The sequence below is a fragment of the Tasmannia lanceolata genome, unplaced genomic scaffold, assembly GCF_043159265.1.
Source record: "Tasmannia lanceolata isolate RefF3 unplaced genomic scaffold, GAP_Taslan_0.1 ptg000006l, whole genome shotgun sequence".
Classification (NCBI taxonomy): Eukaryota; Viridiplantae; Streptophyta; class Magnoliopsida; order Canellales; family Winteraceae; genus Tasmannia; species Tasmannia lanceolata.
In genome coordinates, this window is record NW_027518683.1 from 25,042,545 (window position 1) to 25,061,219 (window position 18,675).

An 18,675-nucleotide genomic window follows, 5' to 3' on the forward strand; every position below is an offset into this window, starting at 1 on the left:
ACCGGCTAGGAATACAGTATTTGTCCCTGACGATCTGAAGCCTGTTCGGCCACAGATGGTTCACCTCGTATAGGGCCCCGATGTTATACTGCGGGTTGGCTTCCATCTGTGCCTCCGCTATCACCTCGACTGGCATGCGCGACGATTGAGGGACTGCCGCTTCGACGTCCTCATCATCGTCGCTGGTTTCTACCCGATCCGGTCCGTCCCCACAGGCCGGAATTGTGTCTAAGTCCACACTCATTTCCTCACCGCTCTCCTCGTCTATTATGATCACCAGCTCTTCGCCCTCAACACCGGCCTCCTCTATAGGTGAGGCCGGAACCGCCCTCTCCGATGCCTCGGACCCCGATGCGGTACTGGTCGAACCGGACTCCTTTGAACTGGAGTCCGTCTCCGAACTAGTGCTAGACATAAAAAGGAAAAAAAGAAAAGAAAGGCTAAAAGCTAAAAAAGATTACCGAACTGGAGTGTTGGACGAGGACCTCCGGGCTCACTGATCCGAAGCGGGCAGAAAACTTGAGCAGCCGAACAGAAGAGGAGGAGAGTAAAAGATGAAAAGTAAGAAATGAAGAGTAAACTCCTGTATTTATAGAGAAGCTGGGAAGAGCGGGAAAAATCCCGCCCATTTCCGCCAGCCGGAGTGCGCCACGTCGCCTTCCGCATTAAATGCGCCGCTCGCATTAAATGCGCCGCCTGCATTAAATACAAGGCACAGGTCCCAAAGCGCCAGAAGACAAAAGACCTGTCCGGCTTTCCGGACAGGATATGGTGCATTCGAAAGACAAAGACCTGTCCGGCTGTCCGGACAGGATATGGCGCGTTCGCTAGACGACAAAAGCGGTAGGCGACAAAAGACCTGTCCGGCTGTCCGGACAGGATATGGCGCGTTCGCTAGCGCTAGGCGACAAAAGACCTGTCCGGCTGTCCGGACAGGATATGGCGCGTTCGCTAGGCGACAAAAGCGCTAGGCGACAAAAGACCTGTCCGGCTGTCCGGACAGGATATGGCGCGTTCGCTAGGCGACAAAAGCGCTAGGCGACAAAAGACCTGTCCGGCTGTCCGGACAGGATAATTCAAAAGACAAAGACCTGTCCGGCTGTCCGGACAGGATATGGCGCGTTCGCTAGCGCTAGGCGACAAAAGACCTGTCCGGCTGTCCGGACAGGATAATTCAAAAGACAAAGACCTGTCCGGCTGTCCGGACAGGATATTGCGCGTTCGCTAGACGACAAAAGCGCTAGGCGACAAAAGACCTGTCCGGCTGTCCGGACAGGATATGGCGCGTTCGCTAGACGACAAAAGCGCTAGGCGACAAAAGACCTGTCCGGCTGTCCGGACAGGATATGGCGCGTTCGCTAAGCGACAAAAGAGCTGTCCGGCTGTCCGGACAGGATAATTCAAAAGACAAAGACCTGTCCGGCTGTCCGGACAGGATAATTCAAAAGACAAAGACCTGTCCGGCTGTCCGGACAGGATAATTCAGGAGACAAAAAGCCTGTCCGGCTGTCCGGACAGGATATGGCGCGTTCACTAGACGACAAAAGCGCTAGAGGACAAAAGACCTGTCCGGCTGTCCGGACAGGATAATTCAGGAGACAAAAGACCTGTCCGGCTGTCCGGACAGGATATGGCGCGTTCGCTAGGCGACAAAAGCGCTAGGCGACAAAAGGTTTCACCAGCAAAGACCTGCCCGGCTGGCCGTTCACAGCCTTAGCCGAGCAAGACCACATGACTTCCTGAACCAAGGACGTCCAGGACCCCTGGCCGCCCAGGCCTCTGGTCAAAAATTCAGCCGTCCTGGATAGTCGAATGCCTTCTGCCCGGCCGTACTCCTTCAGGCCAAACGCCAAGGCCAGGCCAGGGCGCCAGGAGTCTCCTGTCCAGCCACTATTTCTCTTAGCTGAGTCTGAGCCCGGCCTCAGCTGCCTGGAGGTCTTAAGGCTGGCCCGACGCTGTCTTTACCTTCTCTTTGCTTCTTCTAGCCACTTTCATGGCTTGAAGAACCAGGGGGCAACTGATAGGGTCCGGACTCAGCACTGAGGGAATCCGGACTCAGCAATCCGGACTCAGCACTGAGGGAATCCGGACTCAGCATCCAATTAGCTTCTGGCACGTGGCCCTCACAAGGACCGTTGGAAGGCCAACACCTGTCTCCACTAGGTGTGACACCTGGACCAATCAGGGACCTCCACCTGCCCTCCTTAGGTATGAAACCTGGTCCATACAGAGGCCACCACCTGGCTCAAAACTACCACCTGTCCTAGACAGGTGGCTCAGAATCACTATAAATAGCCTTCACTTGTGCTAAGGTGAGGGTCCTGAAAATCTGAGAACCAAAACTCTAAGCTTTTTGCTCTGACATTGCTCTACACTCCTGCTCATACTGACTTGAGTGTCGAAGCGCCCGTCCGGAGTATCACTCCGGGTTGGTCCTCTGACCCTTTTCTTTCTTGTCTGTACTCTGTGCAGCGCAGGACTCAACCAGTCATTCAGCCGTGGCTCGTTAGCCCGGACCACCCAGCCCTACCATAACCTGTTACCGATTTTAGGCCTAACAAACATCTTCTTAGTTTTGTTGTCCTCTTCTTTTTCTTGGATTTTGGATTCTTCATTTGGTCTCAACGTTAAACAAGCTAAACATTTCCTGAATTTGTAAGGAAAATGAAATCTCTTTCTTTTCTTTGTGTACTTCCATTAATTGCATATAGAAAGTGCGTGTGTCATGATTTTCTATTCATTGGTTGGGGTCTGCATTGCTCTTTGGATATGGGTAATCCATGACTTATATTTCCACCCACTATGTTTACCTGTACTAGGAAGGATTGAAGAACCATTTTAGGTTCTCCTTCAAAGAATTTAACTTTGCATGCAACTCATTCCAAACATTACAGAATGACTGTGCCAATGCTTAGCATTTTCAACAGTCATAGCTTGCCGTTATTTTATTTTTTTTACATCAATTTCATGATCACCGGGCTCCAGCTCTATAACAAGTTTGCTGCCAGTATCCAAATGCTCTGCTACGGTGGAACCTATTAGGATATTTGTCAAATACTATAGCCAAGAAATGGTTGGCAAATTATGGGCCATCATCTACAAAAATTCTCGACCGAGCAAAGTTGGAGTGATGTTGATTTTTGCAATTTTGTAATTCGTTTCCTTGATGATTAGCAAGATCTTTTGAGAAACTTATAAATCTTATGCACACAACCTATCAAAAAATAATTCTTATGCTTGGAAAAATAATTTAATGTAACAGAAAATGATCATCACATCTGTTATGTGCTTCTCTTCTTCTTCTTAATTCCTATTCTTTCTACATAACTCTTTGGGACGATCCATTTCAAATGGGATTTGCTAGGGAATATCACAAAAGGATCGGGTGTTCCTCGATAGAGCAGCACCTTCATTTCCCCGTGCATAGCACGGGTTTTTAAGTACACACACACACACACACATATATATATATATATAGCAGAAGAGAACAGGCTTGATTTTTTTCTTTTTTCTGTAAAATCTGTGAATTTAACACCTCACCTCAAATAGGAAAATACCTCCTATGCCCTCAAATTCCCACGCGTTTAAGTTAGAAATACCTCCTGTGCCATCAAATTCCCACGACATATCTCTACACTCCCATCTTCTTCTTCTTTCTCTTCATAATTTTCTTGGGTCTTTGTTCTGAATGCGAGATTTTTGGTCTTCTAAAATATCAGAAATCCCTGAAATCTTGCCCGTATGCTATCCATCTCTTTCAACCCTGGATTTTCGTTGGATTGCAGATTTCTTTTCCTCGATTTTTGCGACGTCGTTTCAATCCAATCGAACCATTGTGGAGCCCTCATTGCATAGACCCTTTTTCTTTCTTCCTGCAGCTCTCTCTTTCTCTATTATCCGGTTGATCTACACCTCCCACTTTTGTCCTACTTCTTTTTTCCACCTTCGCCGCGATCATCATCTCCGGCTCCACCGATAACATCTCCGCCTCGGTTCTTAAATTTAAGACCAATAATCAGGTTTGGATTCACAATCGGCTCTCAAAATCAGGGCATAAGTGTGCGTTATGATATTGGTTCTTAAAATCTTCAGATCGGAATTTGGGTACTTTTAGAATGTATGACTGAAATTGAGCGAAACCAAGCTTCTATGATAAATTTGGGTGTTGGGACATGTGTCAGAGAAGTCGGAGTCTACCCCGCTTCAACCATTTGCAAGTGGCTTGCCAAACCCATTTCCCAATCTTTTTCCTTTTTTATTTGGTTTGAGTTTTCCTAGTTAAGAAGAATAATCGTTTGGGGTGATGTAAACCATTCATTTGATGTGCCCTGACATTGATAGGGTGTCCCTAAAAATCTTCTCCACAGGATCATCCTAACTCTTTGATTTGTGGAGGTTAAAATGGACGGGTACTAACCTCCACATATTTGTCCATTTTTCACCTTCACAAATCGACAGGTTTTCTTGATCGAAGGAAGTTTGACGAACTTCAAAATCTTGTAGATGCTCCTTTTCGGGTGGTTCAGAAAATTGGGGATAATGCATCCAAGATCTAATTATCTGGTGATTACGGCGTTTCAGTTACTTTCAATATTTTTTATCCTATTCCATATCATGAAAGTGACTCGGTCAACTCAGGGACGAGTTGTTGTTCAATTGGAGGAGATTGATGTAGGTGCACACCAGCTAAAATGTTGCTGCTCGATTTCATGATGATTGTTGGACTACTAGATAAAAGAATTTGGAAAAATGTAAACTAGAAAGTTGTAACCCTTCGGAATATGTTTCCAACAAGTATAGTCATGCAAATACCGGACAAGTAGTTGGTGAGATATGACTATTTTAATGGACCATATCAGTAAGTTCCTAGGCTAATTAATGTGTTTGTGAGTCAGTCGCAAAACAACAAGAGTCGGAGAGACTTTACTTTCTGGCTAGCGGATAAAGCTAGATCTAGATCAAATACAGATTTCATATTTGTTTTTTTTTTTTTTTTTGTAATTCCGTTGTTTGGTTGCTGAAGCCCTTCTTTTAATCTAGTGCTTGATTGTTTGATAAAGACCGACCTGCTTTCATAAGCACTCTTCCATGCTTGACTCAAACAGTAAGACGAGTTGGCCGGCAGCTGTAGAAGCAGTTTCCAGTCATAATGTGTTTGTGAGTTGCTAAATTATTTATGAGTTTGTAAGTCCCTAAACTAGTTAATGGGCTAGGTTCAACATTTTTTTCTCTTGTATTCCTCTATTAAAAGTGCACCACACATTTGCAAGGAGAGTTTTAGTTGAAGAAGAAAAGATTTTCTCATATTTTTGTAAGAATTTTACTTCTTGTTCTTCCTCCACATCCATAAGGATTGTGTTCGTTGATTCGAACTGTATCAAACATGTTGTTGCAATTGGTGACTGACCACATGCTCGTATGTCTGGTGCTCTATTTTTGTCCCCAATATAAAGGTTTTGAATAAAATGTCCTTGGGATAGGGCGTTTCACTAATTAGATATGAATAGATCAATGATGAACTATAAAGATTTACCTATTCCCTTTTGATGTAACACCTTAGAAATGCTATATGTCTACTAATTAGAGTTCCAACTAGATGTGTCCTGCAGACACCATATATGACGCAGGGAGCATGGACCGGCAACACAAGATGTAGATCAACACTAGCAGTAACTAAAATAATCTTGTGGGGATTTGAAAACCCATGCCACGGTTTGGAGAAAAACTTCAACATAACTCGTGGAAGGAGCTTCGAATGACGCCAAAAAATAAACTTTATTCAATCTCTTTCTTTCCTCATGCCATTACATTATATAAAGAGCCAAAACCTAAGAATAGCAACTCTAAATTCTTGCCTAACTATTATTCTCAATCTTCTAACTAAAACAACATAAATAAAAAGTACAAACATGACTAAATTATTTCTAAAATCAAGTCCAAATCGTGTAATCTGGGGCTCTTTAGATAGGTAATCGAAAAATCTTTCTAAAAACACCAAAATCATGCCAAAAGAACAAGATTTGATGCCTTAAAAAAATACAACAAATAAAATGACGAAAATAAAAAATAAAAATAAAAGACTTCTTAAACGCCACGCGTTCTGCATTATTCACCCCCGCTCTAAGAAAACTCAACCTCGAGTTTAGGCCATCATTGATTTTTGGCGTTGCACCAATCTTCTATTCTTCCTTTCTTTTTTCATTTTTTCTTGATACCTTACATGAAGCTTTCTTTTTCTTTTTTTTTTAATAATGATCCCTTACATGAAGCATAGCTATGAAAAGGGCTCTTGAAGGCACTCTCAGATCCATGGCCATCTTCTCATTGATGCGGGCTTTGAGTAGTCCTAACTGTGTGTGCAAGTCTTCACTTGTTGGAGTACTTCGTTCTCCGCAGCTAGATCAGGCTGGCCGATGCTAGGTGCAACGACTTCCTCATCTCGTCGGACATTCGTCGGAGATCCCTTGTGCGCTGATACCAACTGAAGCTGGAAGAGTGAAGCGGCAACACAAGATGGCGATCAACACTAGCAACAACTAAAACAATCTCGTGGGGGTTTGAAAACCCATGCCATGGTTTGGAGAAAAACTCCAACATAACACATGAAAAGAGCGAAGCTCCTTCACCCACGTGAAAGAGCCAATGCACTCTTCACAAGTGACGCCCAACAATAAACTTTATTCAATCTCTTTCTTTCCTCATGCAATTACATTATATAAAGAGCCAAAACCTAAGAATAGCAACTCTAAATTCTTGCCTAACGATTATTCCCAATCTTCTAACTAAAACAACATAAATAGAAAGTTGAAAGATGACTAAAATATTCCTAAAATAGTAATTCCGAAATATACCTATACCCTATCCATAAAATGCCTATAACTTTGCCAAATCAAGTGCAAATCGCATAATCTTGGGCTTTTTAGATAGGTAATCGAAAAAGCTTTCTAAAAACACCAAAATCATCTCAAAAGAACAATATTTGGTGCCCTAAAAAATACTACAAATAAACTGACGAAAACAGAAAATAAAAATAAAAGACTTGTTCAACCCCACACCTTTTGCATCAATATATGACATCAACAGATAAGAAACCGAGTAACCAACATATAAGCGTCTAGGGATGTCTAGCTTATATATGTTCAAAGGATGAGCATTGATAGGTTTTGGATATTCTAGTGAGACATTGATAGGTTTTGTTTACTAGGACTAAGAGATACCCATTTATTGGATATTCTAGTGAGACATTGATAGGTTTTGTTTTATAATTCCAGTAAACAAAAGTTATTTATTATAGAAGGAATGTCACTTTGCTTGAGGAGTATTTCATGATTTCATCTTCAACTATGGCAAAATAAAATATTTGTTCTAAAGACTCACAGATAATGAGAGAGAGAGGGCAATGATTTTTACCATGGTGGGTGATGTAAGAAAAACATTTGAGAGAGGAATTCAAATAAGTTATTTCATGATCCAGTGAACACATGAAATAATCGGATCTTGGAGATTGTGGTATGGGATTACAATCAATGGGATTGTTTTTCTTTAGGACTCAACCAATAAACAAGGGATCAAATAGCCAAACCTTTGATTGACTTGAACCATCCATCTCATAGTCCTTGCCTTGGATCGTCGATTGCCTACATTCAAGTCAGTCTTCGACAAATAATATGTGCTAGCGTTTTGTTTTTGGACATGCAGTAAAAAATCTAGAAAAAGATATAGCTAACGGATTACATTCAACGGCTAAAACAGTACATTATTACATAGCACAATTCAATGATTTTCTCAAATTTAAGGAAAAGAAAGCAAGGCCTATCAGATGTATGATTCAGATCAATCAAAGGTGTGACCTACTACACATACAATGTGGGCGCGCCCTACTAAACCTTTTCTCCTCTGTTATGTTGTATATTCAATCACACAATAATAACTACTTTCAGATATGGACGGTTCAGATCAACTAAGGGTGTGACCCACTGCACATAGCAGGTTTGCCTCATTGTATTAACATCGTGACCTACTGAATTCGTTTACATCACGTGTTCAATCATAAATTAATAACTAATTTCTCATGATTAAAAAAACTACCTATGGGTGTAACTCGGGTCAAGGTGGATTGATCGTTGGCTAAAAAATAAATTAGAATCAACCAGAACTTGACCCGGTTTATCGTAAAATCTCAACCCGAATTCCCCAAAATCAACGTGATGAGACTTCTCACATAAATAATAATAAATTAGAATCAAAATCACACTCGCGTGTGACATGATGAGACTTCTCACATAAATAATAATACATTTTAATAATTAATCTCTTCATGTCGAAATCATAGGAAAAGGGACACATAATGTGAATGTGTATTTACGCGGCAAATGGATGATACCATTGACGCAGGGAATGGATGGTATTATTCCTCCCTTATTAGGACAGTACAATTATGTGACAGCAGCACCCGCCGCTTATAGCACTTTAAAGAAGCCCACAATCACGCCCTTATTAGTACAATATTTGATTGCGGCTCCCATCGCTTACAGTATTTTAATCCCACGATCACGTCCTTATTAGTATAATATGCTGGGTTTTTACTTGACAAAAACGGATCACTTCTATTTTTTGTCATTAATATAGTTTGGTCTGATGTGTTGATCCTAGCCTTTAGGCGCAAAACGCGCAATCAATGTAATGTTTCGGTCGTGATCAAATGGTTATAGTATACCCGGATTGATCTAGTGGTGATGCAATATAATCAATGGTCATGATCTCACCATATATCTAAAATAGATCTCATGGAGCCGACCTGAACAAATAAGGTTAAGAATCTTTACTAAAAAAAGGTATGGGATTTATCTCACAGTATAACCAAAATAGATCCCGTAAAATTGGCATGAATTAATAGGTTTGAATATTTTACTAAAATAATGTGTCACGAAATCTCATGAATTAATTGGACGAAGTATGCGAACGTGTCTTTTTGTGTCTTTTCCATACAATTCAGCTCATTTTACTATCTTAGGCCAGAAGTGCTCCAGAAGAGGCAAGACAAGTCCATTTTGACTTCCCCATCCCACTGTCCTTCTCTCTATTATAAATATATTGGAAAACTGAAACTCTAAAACCTAAACCTATTATTTGACTTCTCCATTCCACTGCCCACTAAAGAAATCCTCTGTTAAAATCCTATCCTCCTAAACCTGTTACTAGCAAAACCCGTCCGAGATGGATCCCAACGCCACACCTTCCTCCCATGAGAATTCTGTCCCATCTGGCGTGCAGAATGTCGATATCCCATCCGATCCCGAACCCCATTCCACTGACCACAACAACATATTCGCCACAACGCAGATAGTAGAGCTCCAATTTGTACCTTTTTTGGCGGATGGTCAAAGTCTCTCCAGCGTGGGAAATATACATTCGCCACTGACTCCCCCGATAATAGAGCTGCAATTTGTACCTCTTTCCACGAATAATGATCAAAATCTCTCTTGTGAGGGAAGTCTACCTTCGCAAGCGACTCCGATAGCGAGCCAATTCGTTTCATCCGAGAGGCCGGAATGGTTACCGGCAGGATGGGAAATCGAAGAGAGGCCTAGGACTTCCGGCGCGTATGCTGGAAGGATAGACAAGGTAACCTATTGTTGAATTGTTTCTTTTCTGCAGTTCTTTATGCTTTATTTTTTTTTGGCATTTTAGAGACACTAGTTTATAAATCATTAAATCTGTCTATACATATCTTTCACTGAAAAGCTTTGCTTTCGGTGAAAGATTGTAAGGAATAGTAATGCTTGGCTCATGGAATGATTGGTAAGGAATAGTCAGACGCTACAATTATTTCCATACTTTATTTATATTATGAATATTATAGGTAGCAATTGGTATATATTAAGTGGCTTTTAGTCAGGGCTTTCTGTCTATTTTCTTCATCTTTTGGGGAGGAAAATTATTTCCTGAAATTCGTATGATGATGCTAATAAGAATGAGAAATGTATTGGATTATGCAGTTTTACTACGAGCCCATTACCCGTCAAAGCTTCCGATCGAGAAGGGAGGTTCTTCGATTTCTCGGACTATGAATTGTTCCAAGACCTAGTCACGTTGGAGCTATCACTGATGGATGCTCATACCGAGCCGACAAGGCCCACCAAGCCTAGGCCCCAAGCTTAATGGTCCAGAAACAGTTGCAGTCCATGATTTTGGTGCATCGTTTGGGTAAAAACTGATTTTACCCTCAGATTTAAATATAGCAACTCATACATGGTTAGAAAGATCTATGAGTCGACTTTCCAACTCAAGAAACGGTTCGCAAATTGGAGTTCTGTGGAGGGAGTTATGGCCATTTTTCTGAGAAGGGTTGAAGCTGCCTCGCATACGAATTTCAGCAGTTTTGGGTTTCTTTTTGCCTGCTGTCCAGCCCATTATTCTAAACTTTTTTTGCTATGATTTAAGATAATTTTGAAGTTCTCTTTATGCTAAATCAAGTCCCAAAGATCCCCCATTATGTTTAGTTAAATAGCCTTATAAGTTAGTCAAAGTAATGTATTTTTCCTCTCCCTTTTCTCTTGGAACTTGTGTTGTCGAGCTAGGAAATGTTGTTGAGGCCTTTGGAAATGCACATATGGCTGGAGGGTTGCTCCATGCCTAGTTAAATGTTTATTTGGGCCCTAGAGAAGGGACTTTTGTAGAAAATTTGAATCAACTTTAGCCTTTGGCTTTTGGAGAAGAATGAGTTCTTCTTGTCTATTTTGGCTCTTATCCCTTGGGTGGATTCCAATGGGTGGCGAGTTGTTTCATCTAAGTTTTTCACTTGTGTTTCCTCCTCTCTTCTACATTTGTTTGGTTTCAATTTGGTATCAAAGTGAGAATGCAATGTTAGGCCCAAGTATGTTGGTGGCTACCCAAGAGGGGGAGCTGAATTGGGTTTATAAGAATAAGTGTTAGCCATTTGCTCTTTTTTCCAAAATACAACTGTCCAACAAGTTAAAAGATAAGAGATCAAAACATTCAAGCACATAAGTTAAATCTAAAGTGCAATGCAAATGTAAAGAGCAAGAGATAAGAAAGAGTGCACCCGAAATTTAAAGTGGTTCGGTTCTCAAACCCACTAGGCCTACTCCACTCATCAACTAAACACGTTGATGGCTTCACTATGTTGATCTTCTTAACTTCGGCGAAGACTGGTGCCAATTACAATCTCCAATTGCTTCAACCTTGGCAGCAATCCTCACCATGGAGAGGGCTCCATTCACCGAACACTCGCCCAAATACAATGTTTGATGAAGAAAGAAAGGAAATAAAAATCCCTTCCAAAAGGTTACAATCTTGATGTAGAAGATGTACAAATAAATTCTAGCTCCAATTCTTTGCAAATAGACCAAGAGAGGGTCCAGGCCGTTTTTCCAACTCTAAATATGTTCAAGTGAGGCTTAGAAGTGTTGGAGTTTAGTTTAGAAAGGTTAGAGGCCTTTATACAGACAATGGAGACCAAACCTAGCAGTTATAGGGCTCTCAATGGCAAGTACCGAAGCTACGGACGGAGTTCCAAGCTAGCCATTACGGCTTTTTTTATTTTGGAATAGAAGCCTCAATGGAATTTTGTGAAATTCCACAGAATTCTGAGCTATTCCGAGCTCAGAATTCTGTGGGATTTCACGGAATTCCGTAACTAGTTTTCTAGATTTCAGTGGCCAACTTGTAAAAATCATATCTCCTTCGTTTCTTATTGCATTTTGATGTCCTTGTGCTCTACGGACATTAGAAGAAGGAGACCTATCTGTTAAAAATATTTTCAAAAATATTTCAAATTTTTTGGGACCAATTATTATCAAATTAAGGTCTGTGGTCACTAAATGAACTACTAAGCAAGTGCAAATGATGTCTATCTTTTGGCTCTGTTCTCCAAGGTTTGTCCCAAGATATTTATCTTGTTTTAGGACCCTAATAGAGTGTCTTTAAGCTTGTTAACTGCTCATTGGTCTGTAGTAGGTCCTAAGCTAAAGACTGGACTTTTACATTCAAAGACTTGAGAAACACTCAATTAGAAAGATCTATCAGTCGACTTTCCTACTCAAGAAACGGTTCGCAAATCGGAGTTCTGTGGAGGGAGTTATGGCCATTTTTCTGAGAAGGATTGAAGCTGCCTACACCATATGAATTCAACTGTTTTGGGTTTCTTTTTGTCTGTTGTCCAGTCCATTATTCTAAACTTTTTTTTGCCATGATTTAACATAATTTTGAATCTCTCTTTCTTCTAAATCAAGTCCCAAATACCCCCCATTATGTTTAGTTAAATAGCCTTATAAGTTAGACAAAGTAATATAGTTTTCCTCTCCCATATCTCTTGGAACATGTGTTGTCAAGCTAGGAAATGTTGTTCAAGCCTTCGGAAATGCATCTAGGGATGTAGGGTTCTTCCATGCCTACTTAAATGTTTATTTGGCCTATAGAGAAGGGACTTTTGCAGAGAATTTGAATCAAATTTTGCCTTTGGCTTTTGAAGAAGAAGGAGTTCTTCTGGTCTATTTCGGCTCTTATCACTTGGGTGGATTCCTTTGGGTGGCTAGCTGTTTCATCTCAATTTTTCACTTGTGTTTCCTCCTCTCTTTTCCATCTGTTTGGTTTCACCTGCACCCAAGGCCAAGGCTATGAAGTGTACAAGTCTTCACATAGTATCTTCTAAAAGTTAGTTCTTGACAAGTTGAAGATCAAGAAGAAACCAGTATTTCAATATGAGCCTTAAATGCATGTGTTTCTTTTCAGCCTTTAGAAAGTCCTCAGCCACTTGATCGTGATGCTTCTAGTTCTATGATAATTGATTATGACAATAGGCCCAAGAAGGTCAACTGGGTCCTAACTAACCTTGCTGAAGCATCATGGATGCCATTTGTTCGGGAACAAATGCTTTTAGAATCGTCCAAGAGAGTATGGGAGCAGTCTCAAATGACAACAAGAGTATGTTTATAGTTCTATCTTTATTTCTTTGACTATTCCTCGCTTCTTTAATTATATGAGATTTTCATTTTTTTTGGATGGTGAAGAAACTGAGATGCTCCAATATTGAAATAACAAAAAGAGAAAATAGACTTTGTCAATTCATCCTTTGTATACCAGAAATGAAAAGGAATGATATTGAAATCCCCAAAAGGCAAGAGTGTAAGAAGGCTTGTTCCCCTATTAACTCGAAGACAAACATTTTGGAATGGATTTTTTGAATTAATAAATGACATTATTCTAATGAATTTTTGGAATGCATTTTTGGAATCAATGAATGCCATTAGTCTTTAAAATTTCTATTTTATGAAGCAGCTTCAAAAAATTTCATTGGAGTCTTTGCAAGGTCATGGGTCCTCTCGAAGAGCCAACAGTAAATATTCACATGGAAATAGTACTGTGAGTAACCCAAACATAATGGAAATAAACTTATATTATTATCATTTTATGTTCCTTCAACTCAACGTTTTTTATCTGGTTACGTGTATTAATGTATTATTAATCCAACATCCATTACTCTACCAACCCAAAGATAGTATAGATCATTTAAAGGCCGACCTCGAGCCAGTGTATTATTTTAAGGTCTGCTTGGGAATGAAGGCTGCCAACACACTGAAATTTAGGTTTATATTTTGGGGGGAAATGATATTTTCACCCCCCTGTAGGATTATGCGCCCCTCTTTTAACGCTTTTTCATGTCAAATCATGTTACAAGGGGTTTGCATAATCCTACAGGGGGTGAAAAAATCATCTCCCTATTTTGGGTTATCCATTAGAGGTTTTTTTAGTTGTTTTTGCATACAAAAACAACTTTCAATCGATCTTAGATCATTAAAGGGAATATAGAAAGTGGTCTTTGAAACAAATTACACTTTGGTATACATAGAGCCAATTCATGGTTTCCTTTCTCACGTGCAGTGGAGGAGCATCGCTTGACGAACCGAGAGCCGTCCATCCAGTCCCTTGCGGGCCCTCGTTCAGTCAGGTGTTCTTCGCTATAGATGCCACCAAGAACAAGAAAGAGGCTCTCCGCTCCTCTACAGCTGTACGCTAGCGTTAGCTGCGCTTAGCAGCACCCCCTATAGTCACATAGAGAACTTCTAAAATAGCAAAAAGGGCAAGCGCAGTGAAAGCAAGGGCAAGCCAAAGTTGATTGCTCTTGTGCTTGGCTAGTGCACACAGCCATTTTCCAGCCATTGCTTGCTGGACTACAAATCCGCGACCTCGAGGCTGACCCGAGGGACCTCGAGGCTGACCCGAGGGGCCTCTCGATCTCCACACGATGGAGAGCTCTGCTAAGGCTCTCTCAAAAGTAGTGCCCTCACAGCATGAGTCATGGCGATATATGAGATACCTCTTGATTCAGGGACAAAGAGTCAAGACGTACCTGAAAATGAGGAAGAGTAGCCATCCAAGGAACTCGGCCCTGGAACCCATAAGATACTCTGTTGCAACGGATAACCAGAGATACAAAGGTCCGTGCCCGACTACGAGTTGGGAAGGTGTTAGGCACCCCAACTCGCCCGATCGCACTTGGTCTCTTAAGCCATTTTTATTAACTTTGAAGAGTTTTGGGCAAAAATCATATGAAATGGGAACACGTATCCCCGAGAAGAAATCTACCAAAGCATGCAAAACCCGGGGATGGGCAAAAGGAAAATAAAACATCCAAGTCCTAAGGAGGGTCGATATCAGTGCCACCTCACATTGGGAAGGACCTTAGAATCTGCCATCTCTCAAAGAGGCAGAGAAGACTAGAGTCAATCTAATATCTGATAATCCTGCTACCTATCTCCATACATCGTATCTAATATGTATGCCTAAAGAGAGTGGGTACCAGTATCATCTGTCATTAGAACGAACACTAGAATCCGCCATCTCCTAGAGAGGAGTAGAAGACTAGTGCTATCCAATAACAGATAATCCTGGTACCAGGCTCTACTCATCACATCTAAGTAAGCGGTAAACATACACATGCACACCTACCGCTAAGCAGGTAATAGCAAATATGAACAAATAATGATGAGATAAGATAAGCAAGAAAAGCAATTAGAGAGCTACTGCTAAGCACGTGATCTGGAGATAATAAACAAGTAAGTAGTAAAGAACTACAGCTAAACATGTGAATAGGCAAAGCAACAAAGACATAAGTACTCCACAGCTAAGCATATGAATCATCTAAAGAAAATAATCGCTCAAAATATCAGAGGAAAACACACTAACATGTCCCTATACATGAAATCAGAACAAGCAATAAACCACACAACCAAAACTACATGAGAGATGTATCTGAAGAGAATAAACACCGAAAATCAGGGAATAGAACACACTAACATGTCACTATATAGGAGATATGGACAAGTACCAGACCACAGACTCCTAAAACCTTATGACAATAAAACATGTGCAACAGTATCCCCCGAACTTGGACGACAAGCCATCCAAGCTGCCTACGTATCCAAGCCGCTTTTTGGAATCAAGGTCTATGTAGTTATGTGGCTTATTATAAACTACAATGCCTATTTGTGCCTAGACCACTAAACTAGACTCAACCTAAAAGACTTGACTTGTTTTTAAAGCTTCTTTTGTGATTATTTAAAGTTGAAGATGATTGTGGCTTTTAGGACACCCTATATGCCCTAACTAAATGCAAGTTAGTCCTAAGCTAATGCAGGTGGTCCCTACAACCTATGTGCAACTAGGTTGTATCCTAGAGAAAACAATGGGCCAACGAAGTGCATCCTAAAGCTAGCCATCAGCCGACTATGCAAAACTGCATTAGTCAAAACAAGACTGTATCAGTAAGTTCTTAGGCTAATTAATGTGTTTGTGAGTCATTCGCGAAACAACAAGAGTTGGAGAGACTTTACTTTCTGGCTCGCGGACAAAGCTAGATCTAGATCAAATACAGATTTCATATTTGTTTTTTTTTTTTTTTTTTGTAATTCCGTTGTTTGGCTACTGAAGCCCTTCTTTCAATCTAGTGCTTGATTGTTTGATAAAGACCGACCTGCTTTCATAAGCACTCTTCCATGCTTGACTCAAACAATAAGACGAGTTGGCAGCTGTAGAAGCGGTTTCCAGTCATAATGTGTTTGTGAGTTGCAAAATTATTTATGAGTTTGTAAGTCCCTAAACTAGTTAATGGGCTATGTTCAACATTTGTTTCTCTTGTATTCCTCTATTAAAAGTGCACCACACATTTGCAATGAGAGTTTTAGTTGAAGAAGAAAAGTTTTTCTCATATTTTTGCAAGAATTTTACTTCTTGTTCTTCCTCCACAACCATAAGGATTGCGTTCGTCGATTCGAACTGTATCAAACATGTTGTTGCAGTTGGTGATTGACCACATGCCCTTATGTCTGGTGCTCTATTTTTGTCCCCAATATAAAGGTTTTGAATAAAACGTCCTTGGGATAGGCCGTTTCACTAATTAGATATGAATAGATCAATGATGAACTACAAAGATTTACCTATTTCCTTTTGAGGTAACACCGTGGAAATGCTATATGTCTACTAATAAGAGTTCCAACTAGATGTGTCCTACAGACACCATATATGACGCAGGAAGCATGGACCGGCAACACAAGATGGAGATCAAAACTAGCATCAACTAAAATAATCTCGTGGGTATTTGAAAACCCATGCCACGGTATGGAGAAAAACTCCAAGATAACACGTGGAAGGAGCTTCGAGTGACGCCCAAAAATAAACTTTTTCAATCTCTTTCTTTCCTCATGCCATTACATTATATAAAGAGCTAAAACCTAAGAATAGCAACTCTAAATTCTTGCCTAACTATTATTCTCAATCTTCTAACTAAAACAACATAAATAAAAAGTACAAACATGACTAAAATATTCCTAAAATCAAGTCCAAATTGGGTAATCTTGGGCTCCGTTAGATAGGTAATCGAAAAATCTTTTTTAAAACACCAAAATCATGCCAAAAGAATAAGATTTGATGCCCTAAAAAAATACTACAAATAAAATGACGAAAATAAAAAGAAAAATAAATGACTTGTTCAACGCCACGCGTTCTGCATCATTCTCCCCCGCTCCAAGAAAACTCGACCTCAAGTTTAGGCGATCGTTGATTTTCGGGGTTGCACCAACTTTCCATTCTTCGTTTCTTTTTTCATTTTTTCTTGATACCTTACATGAAGCTTTCTTTCTTTCCTTTTTTTTATAATGATCCCTGACATGAAGCATAGCCATGAAAAGGGCTCTTGAAGGCACTCTCAGATCCATGGCCATCTTCTCATGGATGCAGGCTTTGCGTAGTGCTAACTGTGTGTGAAAGTCTTCACTTGTTTGAGTACTTCGTTCTCTGTAGCTAGATCTGGCTGGCCGATGCTAGGTGCAACGACTTCTTCACCCCGTCGGGCATTCGTCGGAGATCCCATGTGCCTTGATACCAATTGAAGCTGGGAGAGTGAAGCGGCAACACAAGATGGAGATCAACACTAGCAACAACTAAAACAATCTCGTGGGGGTTTGAAAACCCATGCCATGGTTGGGAGAAAAACTCCAACATAACACGCGAAAGGAGCGTAGCTCTTTCAACCACGTGAAAGAGCCAATGCACTCTTCACAACTGATGCCCAACAATAAACTATATTCAATCTCTTTCATTCCTCATGCCATTACATTATATAAAGAGCCAAAACCTAAGAATAGCAACTCTAAATTCTTGCCTAACTATTATCCCCATTCTTCTAACTAAAACAACATAAATAAAAAGTAGAAAGATGACTAAAATATTCCAAAAATAGTAATTCCGTAATATACCTATACCATATCCATAAAATTAAGTCCAAATCGTATATCTTGGGCTCTTTAGATAGATAATCGAAAAACCGTTCTAAAAACACCAAAATCATCTCAAAAGAACAAGATCCGATGCCCTAGAAAATACTACAAATAAAATGACGAAAATAGAAAATAAAAGTAAAAGACTCCTTCAACCCCAGACGTTCTGCATCAATATATGATATCAACAGATAAGAAACCGAGTATCCAACATATAAGCGTCTAGGGATGTCTAGCTTTTGTCTAAAGGATGAGCATGGAAACATTATTTACTAGGACTACAAGATACCCATTTATTGGATATTCTAGTGAGATATTGATAGGTTTTGTTTTATATTTCCAATAAACAAAAGTTATTTATTATAGAAGGAAGGTCACTTTGCTTGAGGAGTATTTCATGATTTCATCTTCAACTATGGCAAAATATAATATTTGTTCTAGAGACTCACAGATAATGAGAGAGAGAGGGCAATGATTTTTACGATGGTGGGTGATGTAAGAAAAACATTTGAGAGAGGAATTCAAATGAGTAATTTCATGATCCAGTGAACACATGAAATAATCGGATCTTAAAGATTGTGGTATGGGATTACAATCAATCGGATTGTTTTTCTTTAGGACTCTGCCAACAAACAAGGGATCAAATAGCCCAACCTTTGATTTAGTTGAACCGTCAATCTCATAGTCCTTGCCTCGGATCGTCGATTGCCTACATTCGAGTCAGTCTTCGACAAAAAATATGTGCTAGCCTTTTGTTTTTGGACATGCAGCAAAAAATCTAGAAATAGATGTAGCTAACGGATCACATTCAACGGCTAAAATGGTACATTATTACATAGCACAATTCAATGATTTTCTCAAATTTAAGCAACAGAAAGAA